The sequence below is a fragment of the Lolium perenne genome, chromosome 7, assembly GCF_019359855.2.
Source record: "Lolium perenne isolate Kyuss_39 chromosome 7, Kyuss_2.0, whole genome shotgun sequence".
Taxonomy (NCBI): domain Eukaryota; kingdom Viridiplantae; phylum Streptophyta; class Magnoliopsida; order Poales; family Poaceae; genus Lolium; species Lolium perenne.
In genome coordinates, this window is record NC_067250.2 from 243,436,717 (window position 1) to 243,450,978 (window position 14,262).

Genomic DNA, 14,262 nt, shown 5'->3' on the forward strand with positions numbered 1-14,262 from the left:
ATTAAGCGTAGCATAAGATCTCGTCATTAAGTTATTTGCTATAAGCTTTCGATACATAGTTACCTAGTCCTTATGACCATGAGATCATGTAAATCACTTATACCGGAAAGGTACTTTGATTACACCAAACACCACTGCGTAAATGGGTGGCTATAAAGGTGGGATTAAGTATCCGGAAAGTATGAGTTGAGGCATATGGATCAACAGTGGGATTTGTCCATCCCGATGACGGATAGATATACTCTGGGCCCTCTCGGTGGAATGTCATCTAATGTCTTGCAAGCATATGAATGAGTTCATAAGAGACCACATACCACGGTACGAGTAAAGAGTACTTGTCAAGAGACGAGGTTGAACAAGGTATAGAGTGATACCGAAGATCAAACCTCGTACAAGTAAAATATCGCGTGACAAAGGGAATTGGTATTATATGTGTATGGTTCATTCGATCACTAAAGTCATCGTTGAATATGTGGGAGCCATTATGGATCTCCAGATCCCGCTATTGGTTATTGGTCGGAGTGAGTACTCAACCATGTCCGCATAGTTCACGAACCGTAGGGTGACACACTTAAAGTTGGATGTTGAAATGGTAGTATTTGAATATGGAATGGAGTTCGAATATTTGTTCGGAGTCCCGGATGAGATCCCGGACATCACGAGGAGTTCCGGAATGGTCCGGAGAATAAGATTCATATATAGGATGTCATTTTATGTGAATTAAAATGTCGCGGAAGGTTCTATGGAAGGTTCTAGAAGGTTCTAGAAAAGTTCGGAAGAAACCACCAAGGAAGGTGGAGTCCACATGGGACTCCACCTCCATGGCCGGCCAACCCTAGTGGGGGAGGAGTCCCAAGTGGACTCCCCCTTAGGGGGCCGGCCACCCCCCCATATGGGAGGTGGAACTCCCACCGCTAGTGGGATTCCTAGCTTGGCTAGGTTTCCCCTCCATATGGAAGGTTTTTTGTTCGGGTCTTATTCGAAGACTTGGAGACCAACTCTTGGGGATCCACCTATATAATGAGGGGCCAAGGGAGGGGGCCGACCACCCCAAGACCACAAGCTGGCCGCCCCCCTTGAAGTGGCCGGCCACCCCCTCCCAAACCCTAGCCGCCCCCTCTCCTCCATAACTCCCGCGTAGCTTTAGCGAAGCTCCGCCGGACTTCTCCACTACCACCGACACCACGCCGTCGTGCTGTCGGATTCAAGAGGAGCTACTACTTCCGCTGCCCGCTGGAACGGGAGGTGGACGTCGTCTTCATCAACAACCGAACGTGTGACCGAGTACGGAGGTGCTGCCCGTTCGTGGCGCCGGAACCGATCGTGATCAAGATCTTCTACGCGCTTTTGCAAGCGGCAAGTGAACGTCTACCGCAGCAACAAGAGCCTCCTCTTGTAGGCTTTGGAATCTCTTCAAGGGTGAGACTCGATACCCCCTCGTTGCTACCGTCTTCTAGATTGCATCTTGGCTTGGATTGCGTGTTCGCGGTAGAAATTTTTTTGTTTTCTATGCAACGTTATCCTACAGTGGTATCAGAGCCGTGTCTATGCATAGATGGTTGCACGAGTAGAACACAATGGTTTTGTGGGCGTTGATGCTCTTGTTATATTTAGTTTGAGTACTTTGCATCTTTGTGGCATAGTGGGATGAAGCGGCCCGGACTAACTTTACATGACCGCGTTCATGAGACTTGTTCCTCGTTCGACATGCAACTTGTATTGCATAAGAGGCTTTGCGGGAGTCTGTCTCTCCTACTATAGTGAAGATTCAATTTACTCTTCTATTGAAAACATTAGTATCAACGTTGTGGTTCATGTTCGTAGGTAGATTAGATCTCTCTCGAAAACCCTAAACCACGTAAAATATGCAAACCAAATTAGAGACGTCTAACTTGTTTTTGCAGGGTTTGGTGATGTGATATGGCCATAATGTGATGATGAATATGTATGAGATGATCATTATTGTATTGTGGCAACCGGCAGGAGCCTTATGGTTGTCTTTAAATTTCATGTTGAGTAGTATTTCAAAGTAGTTGTAATAGTTGCTACATGGAGGACAATCATGAAGACGGCGCCATTGACCTTGACGCTACGCCGACGATGATGGAGATCATGCCCGAAGATGATGGAGATCATGTCCGTGCTTTGGAGATGAAGATCAAAGGCGCAAAGACAAAAGGGCCATATCATATCACATATGAACTGCATGTGATGTTAATCCTTTTATGCATCTTATTTTGCTTAGATCGCGACGGTAGCATTATAAGATGACCCCTCACTAAAATCTCAAGATAATGAAGTGTTCATCCTTACTAGCACCGTTGCCAAGACTTGTCGTTTCGAAGCATCTCGTGATGATCGGGTGTGATAGAATCAACAAGTGCATACAACGGGTGCAAGACAGTTTTGCACATGCGGATACTAAGGTGGCCTTGACGAGCCTAGCATGTACAGACATGGTCTCGGAACACGTGATACCGAAAGGTAGAGCATGAATCATATGGTTGATATGATGAACACTTTGAGTGTTCGCCATTGAAATCACACCTTTTCTCGTGATGATCGGGTTTAGGTGCGGTGGATTTGGTTCGTGTGATCACTAAGACAATGCGAGGGATATTGTTTTGAGTGGGAGTTCACCTAGATTTTTAATTATGTTGAATTAAAATTTGAACTCAATTTGTCATAAACTTAGTCTAAACTTTTGCAAATATATGTTGTAGAGATGGTGTCCCCAATCAATTTTAATCAGTTCCTAGAGAAAGAGAAACTTAAGAGCAACAGTAGCAACTTCACTGACTGGTTCCGTCATGTGAGGATCTTCCTCTCTGGCGGAAATCTGCAATTTGTGCTTGATGCACCGCTAGGTGACCCTCCTACAGAAACTGAAACCGATGAAGTAAAAGCTGTTTACGCGACTCGGAAAACTCGGTACTCTCAAGTTCAGTGTGCCATCCTGTGCAGTCTGGAATCCGATCTTCAAAAACGTTTTGAGCACCACGATCCTTATGAGTTGATGAATGAGCTGAAAGCTATATTCGAGACTCATGCGGCTGTGGAATGCTACGAAGCATCGAAACATTTTTTCAGCTGTATGATGGAAGAAGGCAGCTCCGTTAGTGAGCACATGCTCGCCATGACCGGGCATGCGAAGAAACTCAGTGACTTGGGAATAGTGATTCCTAACAGACTGGGGATTAATCGTGTCCTTCAATCACTGCCACCAAGTTACAAGAACTTTGTGATGAACTACAATATGCAGAACATGAACAAGGAGTTACCTGAACTCTTTGGCATGCTAAAAGCTGCTGAGATTGAGACCAAGAAAGAGCACCAAGTGTTGATGGTCAACAAGACCACCAGTTTCAAGAAACAGGGCAAGTCTAAGGGAAAATTCAAGAAGGGTGGCAAGAAAGCTGCCACACCTCCTATGAAACCTAAGAACGGCCCTAAGCCTGATGCTGAGTGCTATTACTGCAAGGAGAAGGGACACTGGAAGCGTAATTTCTCCAAGTATCTGGCTGATCTGAAGAGCGGCCTTGTCAAGAAGAAGAAAGAAGGTATATCTGATATACATGTTATAGATGTTTATCTCACTGGTTCTCGTACTAGTACCTGGGTATTTGATACTGGTTCGGTTGCTCATATTTGTAACTCGAAACAGGAACTAAAGAATAAACGAAGACTACTGAAAGATGAAGTGACGATGCACGTTGGAAATGGATCCAAAGTCGATGTGATCGCTGTCGGCACACTTCCTCTACATCTACCTTCGGGATTAGTTTTAGGCCTAAATAATTGTTATTTTGTACCTGCGTTGAGCATGAACGTTATATCTGGATCTTGTTTAATGCAAGATGGTTATTCATTCAAGTCTGAGAATAATGGTTGTTCTATTTTTATGAATAATATCTTTTATGGTCGAGCACCACAAAAGAATGGCTTATTTCTGTTAGATCTCGATAGTAGTGATACGCATATACATAACATTGATGCTAAACGAATTAAATTGAATGATAATTCTACTTATATGTGGCACTGTCGTCTTGGTCACATTGGAGTGAAACGCATGAAGAAACTCCATACTGATGGATTACTTGAATCACTTGACTTTGAGTCACTTGATAGATGCGAAGCATGTCTAATGGGAAAAATGACAAAGACTCCATTTTCTGGTATGATGGAGCGAGCTACTGACTTATTAGAAATCATACATACCGATGTATGTGGACCAATGAGCGTAGCATCGCGCGGTGGTTATCGTTATGTTCTAACCTTCACAGATGATCTGAGTAGATATGGGTATATCTATTTCATGAAACATAAATCCGAAACTTTCGAGAAGTTTAAGGAATTCCAAAGTGAAGTAGAAAATCAACGTAACAAGAAGATCAAATTTCTACGATCTGATCGTGGAGGTGAATATCTGAGTTATGAGTTTGGCATGCATTTAAAGAAATGCGGAATACTTTCACAATTGACACCGCCGGGAACACCACAACGTAACGGTGTGTCCGAACGTCATAATCGAACTCTCTTAGATATGGTTCGTTCTATGATGTCTCTTACTGATTTGCCGTTATCATTTTGGAGTTATGCATTAGAGACAGCCGCATTCACTTTAAATAGAGCACCATCAAAATCCGTAGAAATGACACCGTATGAATTATGGTTTAATAAGAAACCTAAGCTGTCGTTCCTGAAAGTTTGGGGTTGCGAAGCCTATGTAAAGAAGTTACAACCGGACAAGCTAGAACCCAAAGCGGAGAAATGCATCTTCATAGGATACCCCAAGGAAACTATAGGGTATACTTTCTATCACAAATCCGAAGGTCTTTGTTGCTAAGAACGGAACCTTTCTTGAGAAAGAATTTCTCACTAAAGAAGTGACTGGAAGAAAAGTAGAACTCGATGAGATTGATGAATCTATACTCGTTGATCAGAGTAGCGCAGTACCGGAAATTGTACCTGTACCGCCTACACCGGCAACAGAGGAAGCTAATGATAATGATCATGAAACTTCGAACGAGGAAACTACTGAACCTCGCAGATCGACAAGGGAACATACCACTCCTGATTGGTATGATCCTTGTCTAAATGTCATGATTGTGGATAACAATGATGAGGACCCTGCGATGTATGAAGAAGCGATGATGAGCCCAGATTCCAACAAATGGCAAGAAGCCATGAAATCCGAAATGGGATCCATGTATGATAACAAAGTATGGACTTTGGTAGACTTACCTGATAGCCGAAAGGCTGTCGAGAATAAATGGATCTTCAAAAGAAAAATAGATGCTGATGGTAATATTACTGTCTATAAAGCTCGACTTGTCGCAAAGGGTTTCCGACAAATTCAAGGAGTTGACTACGATGAGACTTTCTCACCTGTAGCGAAGCTAAAATCTGTGAGGATTTTGTTAGCAATAGCTGCATTTTTCGATTATGAGATTTGGCAGATGGATGTCAAAACGGCGTTCCTTAATGGAGACATTGATGAAGAGTTGTATATGGTACAACCCAAAGGTTTTGTCGATCCTAAAAATGCTGACAAAGTATGCAAACTTCAGCGTTCAATCTATGGACTGAAGCAAGCATCGAGGAGTTGGAACCGACGCTTTGATAAGGTGATCAAAGACTTCAGGTTTATACAGTGTCATGGAGAGGCCTGTATTTACAAGAAAGTGAGTGGGAGCTCTATAGCATTCCTGATATTATATGTAGATGACATATTATTGATCGGGAATGATATAGAACTATTAAGCAGTGTTAAAGGTTATTTGAATAATAGTTTTTCAATGAAAGACCTTGGTGAAGCATCGTATATATTAGGCATCAAGATTTATAGAGATAGATCAAGACGCCTAATAGGTCTATCACAGAGTACATATCTGGACAAGATTCTAAAGAAGTTTAGAATGGACGAAAGTAAGAAAGGGTTCTTACCTATGTTACAATGCAAGGTCTTGAGTAAGACTCAAGGACCGGCTACGACGAGAAGAAAGAGAAAGGATGAGTAATATCCCCTATGCCTCGGCAGTAGGATCTATCATGTATGCCATGCTATGTACTAGACCGGATATAGCACATGCTGTTAGTTTGACTAGCAGATATCAAAGTGATCCAGGAATGGAACACTGGACAGCGGTCAAGAATATCCTGAAGTACTTGAAAAGAACTAAGGATATGTTTCTTTGTTATGGAGGTGACCAAGAGCTCGTTGTAAATGGTTACACCGATGCTAGTTGGAACACTGATCCTGATGACTCTAAGTCACAATCTGGGTACGTGTTTATATTGAATGGTGCTGCAGTAAGCTGGGCAAGCTCGAAGCAGTGCACGGTGGCGAAATCTTCAACAGAATCCGAGTACATAGCGGCTTCAGAGGCTTCATCAGAAGCGGTATGGATGAAGAGGTTCATTGTAGAGCTCGGTGTGGTTCCTAGTGCATTGGACCCATTAATCATTTACTGTGATAACATGGGTGCCATCGCCAATGCACAAGAGCCAAGGTCACACAAGAGGCTGAAGCATATCAAGTTGCGTTACCACTCGATTCGCGAGTACATAGAAGATGGAGAAGTAAAGATTTGCAAAGTACACACTGATCTGAATGTAGCAGATCCGTTGACTAAAGCTCTCCATAGGGCAAAGCATGACCAACACCAGAATGCCATGGGTGTTAGGTATATTACAATGTAATCTAGATTATTGACTCTAGTGCAAGTGGGAGACTGAAGGAGATATGCCCTAGAGGCAATAATAAAGTGGTTATTATTTATATCTTTATGTTTATGATAAATGTTTATATATCATGCTATAATTGTATTAACCGAAACATTAGTACATGTGTGATATGTAGACAACAAGAAGTCCCTAGTATGCCTCTTAAACTAGCTTGTTGATTAATGGATGATTAGTTTCATAATCATGAACATTGGATGTTATTAATAACAAGGTTATATCATTATATGAATGATGTAATGGACACACCCAATTAAGCGTAGCATAAGATCTCGTCATTAAGTTATTTGCTATAAGCTTTCGATACATAGTTACCTAGTCCTTATGACCATGAGATCATGTAAATCACTTATACCGGAAAGGTACTTTGATTACACCAAACACCACTGCGTAAATGGGTGGCTATAAAGGTGGGATTAAGTATCCGGAAAGTATGAGTTGAGGCATATGGATCAACGGATGGGATTTGTCCATCCCGATGACGGATAGATATACTCTGGGCCCTCTCGGTGGAATGTCATCTAATGTCTTGCAAGCATATGAATGAGTTCATAAGAGACCACATACCACGAGTAAAGAGTACTTGTCAGGAGACGAGGTTGAACAAGGTATAGAGTGATACCGAAGATCAAACCTCGGACAAGTAAAATATCGCGTGACAAAGGGAATTGGTATTATATGTGTATGGTTCATTCGATCACTAAAGTCATCGTTGAATATGTGGGAGCCATTATGGATCTCCAGATCCCGCTATTGGTTATTGGTCGGAGTGAGTACTCAACCATGTCCGCATAGTTCACGAACCGTAGGGTGACACACTTAAAGTTGGATGTTGAAATGGTAGTATTTGAATATGGAATGGAGTTCGAATATTTGTTCGGAGTCCCAGATGAGATCCCGGACATCACGAGGAGTTCCGGAATGGTCCGAAGAATAAGATTCATATATAGGATGTCATTTTATGTGAATTAAAATGTCACGGAAGGTTCTATGGAAGGTTCTAGAAGGTTCTAGAAAAGTCCGGAAGAAACCACCAAGGAAGGTGGAGTCCACATGGGACTCCACCTCCATGGCCGGCCAACCCTAGTGGGGGAGGAGTCCCAAGTGGACTCCCCCTTAGGGGGCCGGCCACCCCCCCATATGGGAGGTGGAACTCCCACCTCTAGTGGGATTCCTAGCTTGGCTAGGTTTCCCCTCCATATGGAAGGTTTTTTGTTCGGGTCTTATTCGAAGACTTGGAGACCAACTCTTGGGGATCCACCTATATAATGAGGGGCCAAGGGAGGGGGCCGACCACCCCAAGACCACAAGCTGGCCGCCCCCCTTGAAGTGGCCGGCCACCCCCTCCCAAACCCTAGCCGCCCCCTCTCCTCCATAACTCCCGCGTAGCTTTAGCGAAGCTCCGCCGGACTTCTCCACTACCACCGACACCACGCCGTCGTGCTGTCGGATTCAAGAGGAGCTACTACTTCCGCTGCCCGCTGGAACGGGAGGTGGACGTCGTCTTCATCAACAACCGAACGTGTGACCGAGTACGGAGGTGCTGCCCGTTCGTGGCGCCGGAACCGATCGTGATCAAGATCTTCTACGCGCTTTTGCAAGCGGCAAGTGAACGTCTACCGCAGCAACAAGAGCCTCCTCTTGTAGGCTTTGGAATCTCTTCAAGGGTGAGACTCGATACCCCCTCGTTGCTACCGTCTTCTAGATTGCATCTTGGCTTGGATTGCGTGTTCGCGGTAGGAAAATTTTTGTTTTCTATGCAACGTTATCCTACACTTTGGGTAGAGGAGGAGGGAAAGAATGGAAAGAGGATCAGGAAAGAAGGGGAAGAGGGGGACGGGAGAAGGTGGGGGAGAGAAAGAGGAGAGGAGGAGGGAAAGAATGGGAGGATGAGGGATAAGGTGGAGAATGGGTAGAGTAGGAGGGAAGAAGGTGGAGAGAGGCAAAAAAAATTGAAATTTTCAGATTTGAATTTTTTTTCTATCAAAATCTAAAACCTGAAAAAAATCTGTTTTTCTTTTCGATTTTTGGGAATCAAAAAATCACTAAATGGCCGTACCCAGTTGAAATCGGATGTAAAATTGTTCGTACATACATTTTGATATAAATTTCTTTTGGGTTTTCTATTCTCGTGCCCTCCGGTCCTTAGTTGTACTCAGTTTTACCCAACTCCTTAGTTTTTCCTCAGTTTTTCCCAAGTCCTTGTCTGAAACACGCAGAAGGAGCTCGGACGGAAGGAATCCGTTAAGTTGACCGTTCCGTGCTGACGAGTGGGGTCGTGTCGCTTGTGGGGCCGCGTCGTGTGGGGCTGGTATGAAGGGACCGCGTGGGACAGGACGAGACCGTGTTTGTGTGGCCGTAGCGTGTGGGGCCGTAGCGTGTGGAGCCGTGTGGGTCCGAAACGTGGGCACGAGTGGTTTCTGTCTCTTTCGCCCAGATTAGCAGTTTTCAATGTACCTTTTTCCTCTCTCTCGCTCGACCTCATTCATATTTGATAGCCCAAATTGGTAGCAAATCTAGAGCAGCTTCTCCTTCTGGCTTTTAACGCCATTCATTTCTTTATGCCTTCGTTTTTACCCAATCAGGTAGGAAATCTAGGGCACAAATCCAGAGAAAATATAGGATAAGTTGCATACAGCAGCCAACATAGCATAGATATATTCACGACAGATCCAACAGTAGTACCGATAGATACAACATAAGCTACGTTTTACATGAATTTAAGCTGCTCTACAGATAGAGCAGTCACATACAGAGAGTGTCGTAGGCACGTTCAACGCCTCCAGGTAGCGCCTGTGACTCGCTTGGAGGTTGCGCAGGTGAATCCCAAGTGCTTTGTTTTTGGCCATGAACGCATGCACGTTCAGGGTCGTTCCAACTCTAGCGCCGCATTTGCCAATGGATTCAGCATGGTTCACCGAGCAGTTGAAGTCGGTGGCGCGGAGCTTCCTGTTGCAGAAGGGGCATTTGTAAATGCCTCGAGCAAAGGGGTCATCGTAATGGCCGGACTGCAGCCTCCTGAGGACGTGACGAGTCTTGGTGTGGAAGGACTCGTCGTCGCTGTCGACGTCGCTGCTCTGCACCTGCCACGTAGCACCAAAGATCGTGCAAAAAACACGGAGTCAATTGCAACGATGATGGAACGGAGAGTGAACAAAGATCATGCATGATAATATGGGCTCGAAAAAAAGAGGTAGCCTCAGTTACATTGGACACACTTATATTCAGGATTTGAGTGAGTAAACCAAAGATCATGCACAACAAATTTGTACACACCAATTGTTTACTGACCAAACCCTGAATCAATTTGTGCCCAAATATTCATCATCATCGGCACAAATCTTGAACAAAAGCAAATCACAAATAGTAATAACGCAAGATCTAACACAAAAGGATTGAACTAGGAAGAGACGAACCCTAATAATGCAAGATCTAACACAAATGGAGTGAACTAGGAACAGATGAACCCTACTAACGCTAGATCTAACACAAAATGATTGAGAATGGGATAAAAACAAGGGAGCAAAGGGTTACCTCCGGCTCATCGTCGACGATGATGGTGTCGTAGGGGTTCTCCAGCGCGACGTACGGCACTGGTTCGTACGGGTTCCAAGCGACGGGGGCCTGGACGGTGGCGGCGGCCGATGCGCCGGTGGCTGCTACGTTGGAAGCAGCGACAGGGGCCTGGACGGGGGCAGCGGCCGATGCACCGACGGCTGATGCGCCAACAATGGGCATCTCATTCTTCTCCATCGCCGGTTGTTTTCTTCGGGGTTTTTTCTTCGGTTGTGGAGAAGATGATGGGACAGGAGAGGCGGTTGCGGTGAGAACGTGCGTCGAGGGAGAGAAAAAGGGCTCTATAAAGACGAAGGTGGCATGTACCGCAACACGCGTCCGCTATGCACGGATGCAGCGTGCACCGCGACACGAGTCTAACCCTGGGACGTTTGGTGTACTCAGTTATAACCTTGGTCCTTATACAGAAATTTTATATGTACTTAGTTTTCCCCTCGAGTACTTAGACTGGCAAGTGCAATATACTCAGTTTTACCCTCAAGTAGCTGGTCAACAGAGAGTCAACAAATGAGATTAACATATCTAATTGAGTCATTTCATGCGCAAAAAAATCCAAAAAAAAATAAAAACATAGTGGCACCTACTCATGGAGTCTTCCTAGACAACCTGCCACCTAGAAAACCTTAACAAACATATATAAATGGGATATAAATCAAGTTTTACCACAAATTTCCACTTCTCAGAATCACTAGTGTAGCTATGAAGATGCATGGTTTTCCACTCAAACCCCTTTGCAAAACATCTTCCCCAAAAACATAGTTTGTCTAAATGATGTCATAATTGTCACACTCATGTATATTTGAATTGCAAATAATTTGATGTAGCCCAATATGAATTATATTGTACAAAACACGCATTTTTCATTTTGTAATTCTTTTGTTTGAATCCCTTAGTCTATTTACTATTTATGTGCCCTTGGATTCTTAGTACTACTCAGTTTTGCCCTCAAGTTCTGTCACAAATGCTCTCAGAGGCCCAAACTTATCCTGATTGGTTGAGCCATTGTCACACGGATCAACTCCACGAACCGTTGATCAACTGATCTAACGGGCAGTATACCCCTCTCCGTCTCTTCGTGGCCACCCCTCTCTCTCTCTTCGTGGCCACCCCTTTCTCTCTCTGACGGTGGAGAGTTCCACCCCTCTATTTATGTTCAATAACGAGTTTTCCACGTAATATAGTTTGCGGATTTCGGTGAATGCATTATTTGTCACCCCTCTAACAAATATCAACTATCTTTAGCTTTCCTTTTCTTTTAGGGAATATAGTTTTGGTAATTTGAAATGGCCCAAAAGTGGTATAATTTTGGTATAAATATGAGGCATACATATTTGCGGATTTCGGTGAATGCATTATTGTCACCCCTCTAACAATTATCAACTATCTTTAGCTTTCCTTTTCTTTTAGGGGATATAGTTTTGGCATATTTGGGGGATTTCGGTGAATGGATTATTTGTCACCCCTCTAACAAATATCAACTTTCTTTAGCTTTCATTTTCTTTTAGGAAATATAGTTTGGGATATAGTTTTGGTAATTTGAAATGGCCCAAAAGTGGTATAATTTTGGTATAAACATGAGGCATACATATTTGCGGATTTCGGTGAATGCATTATTGTGTAATATCCCAGGTATTGGGGTTAAAAATATAGAGGAAACAGATGTGTGCATTGCATTCATGCATAGAAAATCTGGGGAATTTTCTCGCTTTAAAGTAAAACAGTCACAGTAACTGAAGTTTCACTTGACCTTGGTGGAATTGAAGTAGCTCATCAAGTCAAGCGCTATAAACCTCAATGTGACTTTGTTAAAACCTTGTTTTGGGTAGAGATGATTTGATCTAAGGGGTTAGATCAAATGGAATTGATATTCAACACAACAACACTTTACTCAATGATCAATTGCTTGATCATACAAAAGATCACAACATGATATTCCTTGCCATAACGTATGAACATCCATTTAATTGGAAAATCAAGTAACAATAATTGGAGGAACTATTCTTCACTTATCTTGTCCATGTCTTAAACTAATCCTTGATCCTACCATGAACCTCATAGTATTCATTCTATTTCAATCTTGGAAACATGACAAGGAGATCAACTCTAGAAATATATATCCTTCTCTATTCCAAATAGTTAAGCAGCAAATCTAGAGTGGTGAGAGTTCTATGTTAATTCTTAGAGAAGCAATGACAAGCTTTGAGCTAAACCTTGGATATACATCCAAGTATTCAAAACATTATCTTCAAGAGAAACCCTAGGATATTATCCAAGACAATTCCTAGAGAGATAAACCCTTTATATATAACATAGACATTGATGATCACATCAATTTCTATAGAGCCTAACCTTAGGTTAGTATTAAAGTCCTTCCCAAATGAGTGAGACCACTCATACCAATCTTAGCTTTACCTATTTAAGAATAAAGGACAACCTTTGAACTAAAGCATTAAGAGATTAACCATTTCATCTTGAAGTGGTGAGATAACCAAATATCAATAAGACTATACACATGAATTAGTGAAATAAGGATAGGACTAATCCAACAAAGTTAGAAAATTGAATCTTTAGCTTAGCTACTTAAATAAATATCAAGAATACACCATAAACCCTAGACTAACTATTCCTATGAAAGAGAGCCCAAGCTATGATGCTACACTCAAGTTAGTTGAGGCAACACTTGAATTTAAGGGAGAGAACTATCCATATACCCAGATAATTATATCATCATTCCCTGGAAAGAACCCTAAGTAATATCTCAGGCATTTTCCTGGGATATAAAACTAGTGAGACAACCATGACCATGTCCATCCTAGAAAGTAAAATAGAGATGCAATACCTTAATTGATCAAGACAATGCTTGATCATGGAAGTGAGAAACCTAGTTAATCAGAGATACCTTAGGAAGCCAAACCTTGATCATTATAAATTGAGTGATGATCATAAACCCTAAGAACTTGAGATAGAAATATTAAGAACAAGTTGATCATGCCTAATCCATGATCATGCTCTTGAGATATGTGAGGATAAGTTAAACCCTAATAGGATAACTAGATACCATTCACCACATGAAATTATAGGGAGGTAACTAGTAAGCAAACCTAGGCTAAAACCCTAACCTTAACTTGTGACCACTTGGTGATCATAAGTGGAATCCTACCACATCTATATTTCATAAATTAAAGAACCTAAGCAAACCTTAGAGTCAAACTCCATACTCTATATGGTGAGAAACCATTCAACATTATAACCAAAGTTAACTATAAAAAGAACTATAACCACTTTAATTACTTTCTTAATAGATTAAGGATATAAAAGAGGTTAACGGAAATAAGATAGAACCCATTCTCAGATCCTTAGTAACTAGAGGAGCACATGAAATATTAAGCCAGTAATTATACTATCATACATAAGTGGAGATTAAAACATAGGCTAAATTTGAGATTCAAACCATGTGCAATTAGGAGAATATGATTAGAACCCTAATTGTTCATTAATTGAATCCTATGCTTCAATTATTAAACATAAGAGACACCCAATGCTAAACCCTATAATTAAACCCATGTGTGGTTGTCAACCACTTATCCTTATAATTAGAACCAAACCATAATGAGAGTAGTATCTACTCTAGGTATTTCAAGGTGTTAGTGCTAGACCTGAGAAGGGAGTTACCATAGAACTTACAAGATCCTGAATATTAAAAAGACATCTTATCAAGCCTAACAAAATATTCTTAGAGCCAAGAGAGGGATAAATTGAATTATCATCATTAAGAACATTACCTAAAAAAGTTAATCATATACAAATACAAGTGTACAAACAATATGGTTAAACACATAATCAAGATCCACTCATAATTCTATCATGAAAAAGAAAGCAAGTTAGAATTAATTCTACAAGAAAAAAGGGATTAAAGTGAGTGCCTAAAATCATATGTAATTA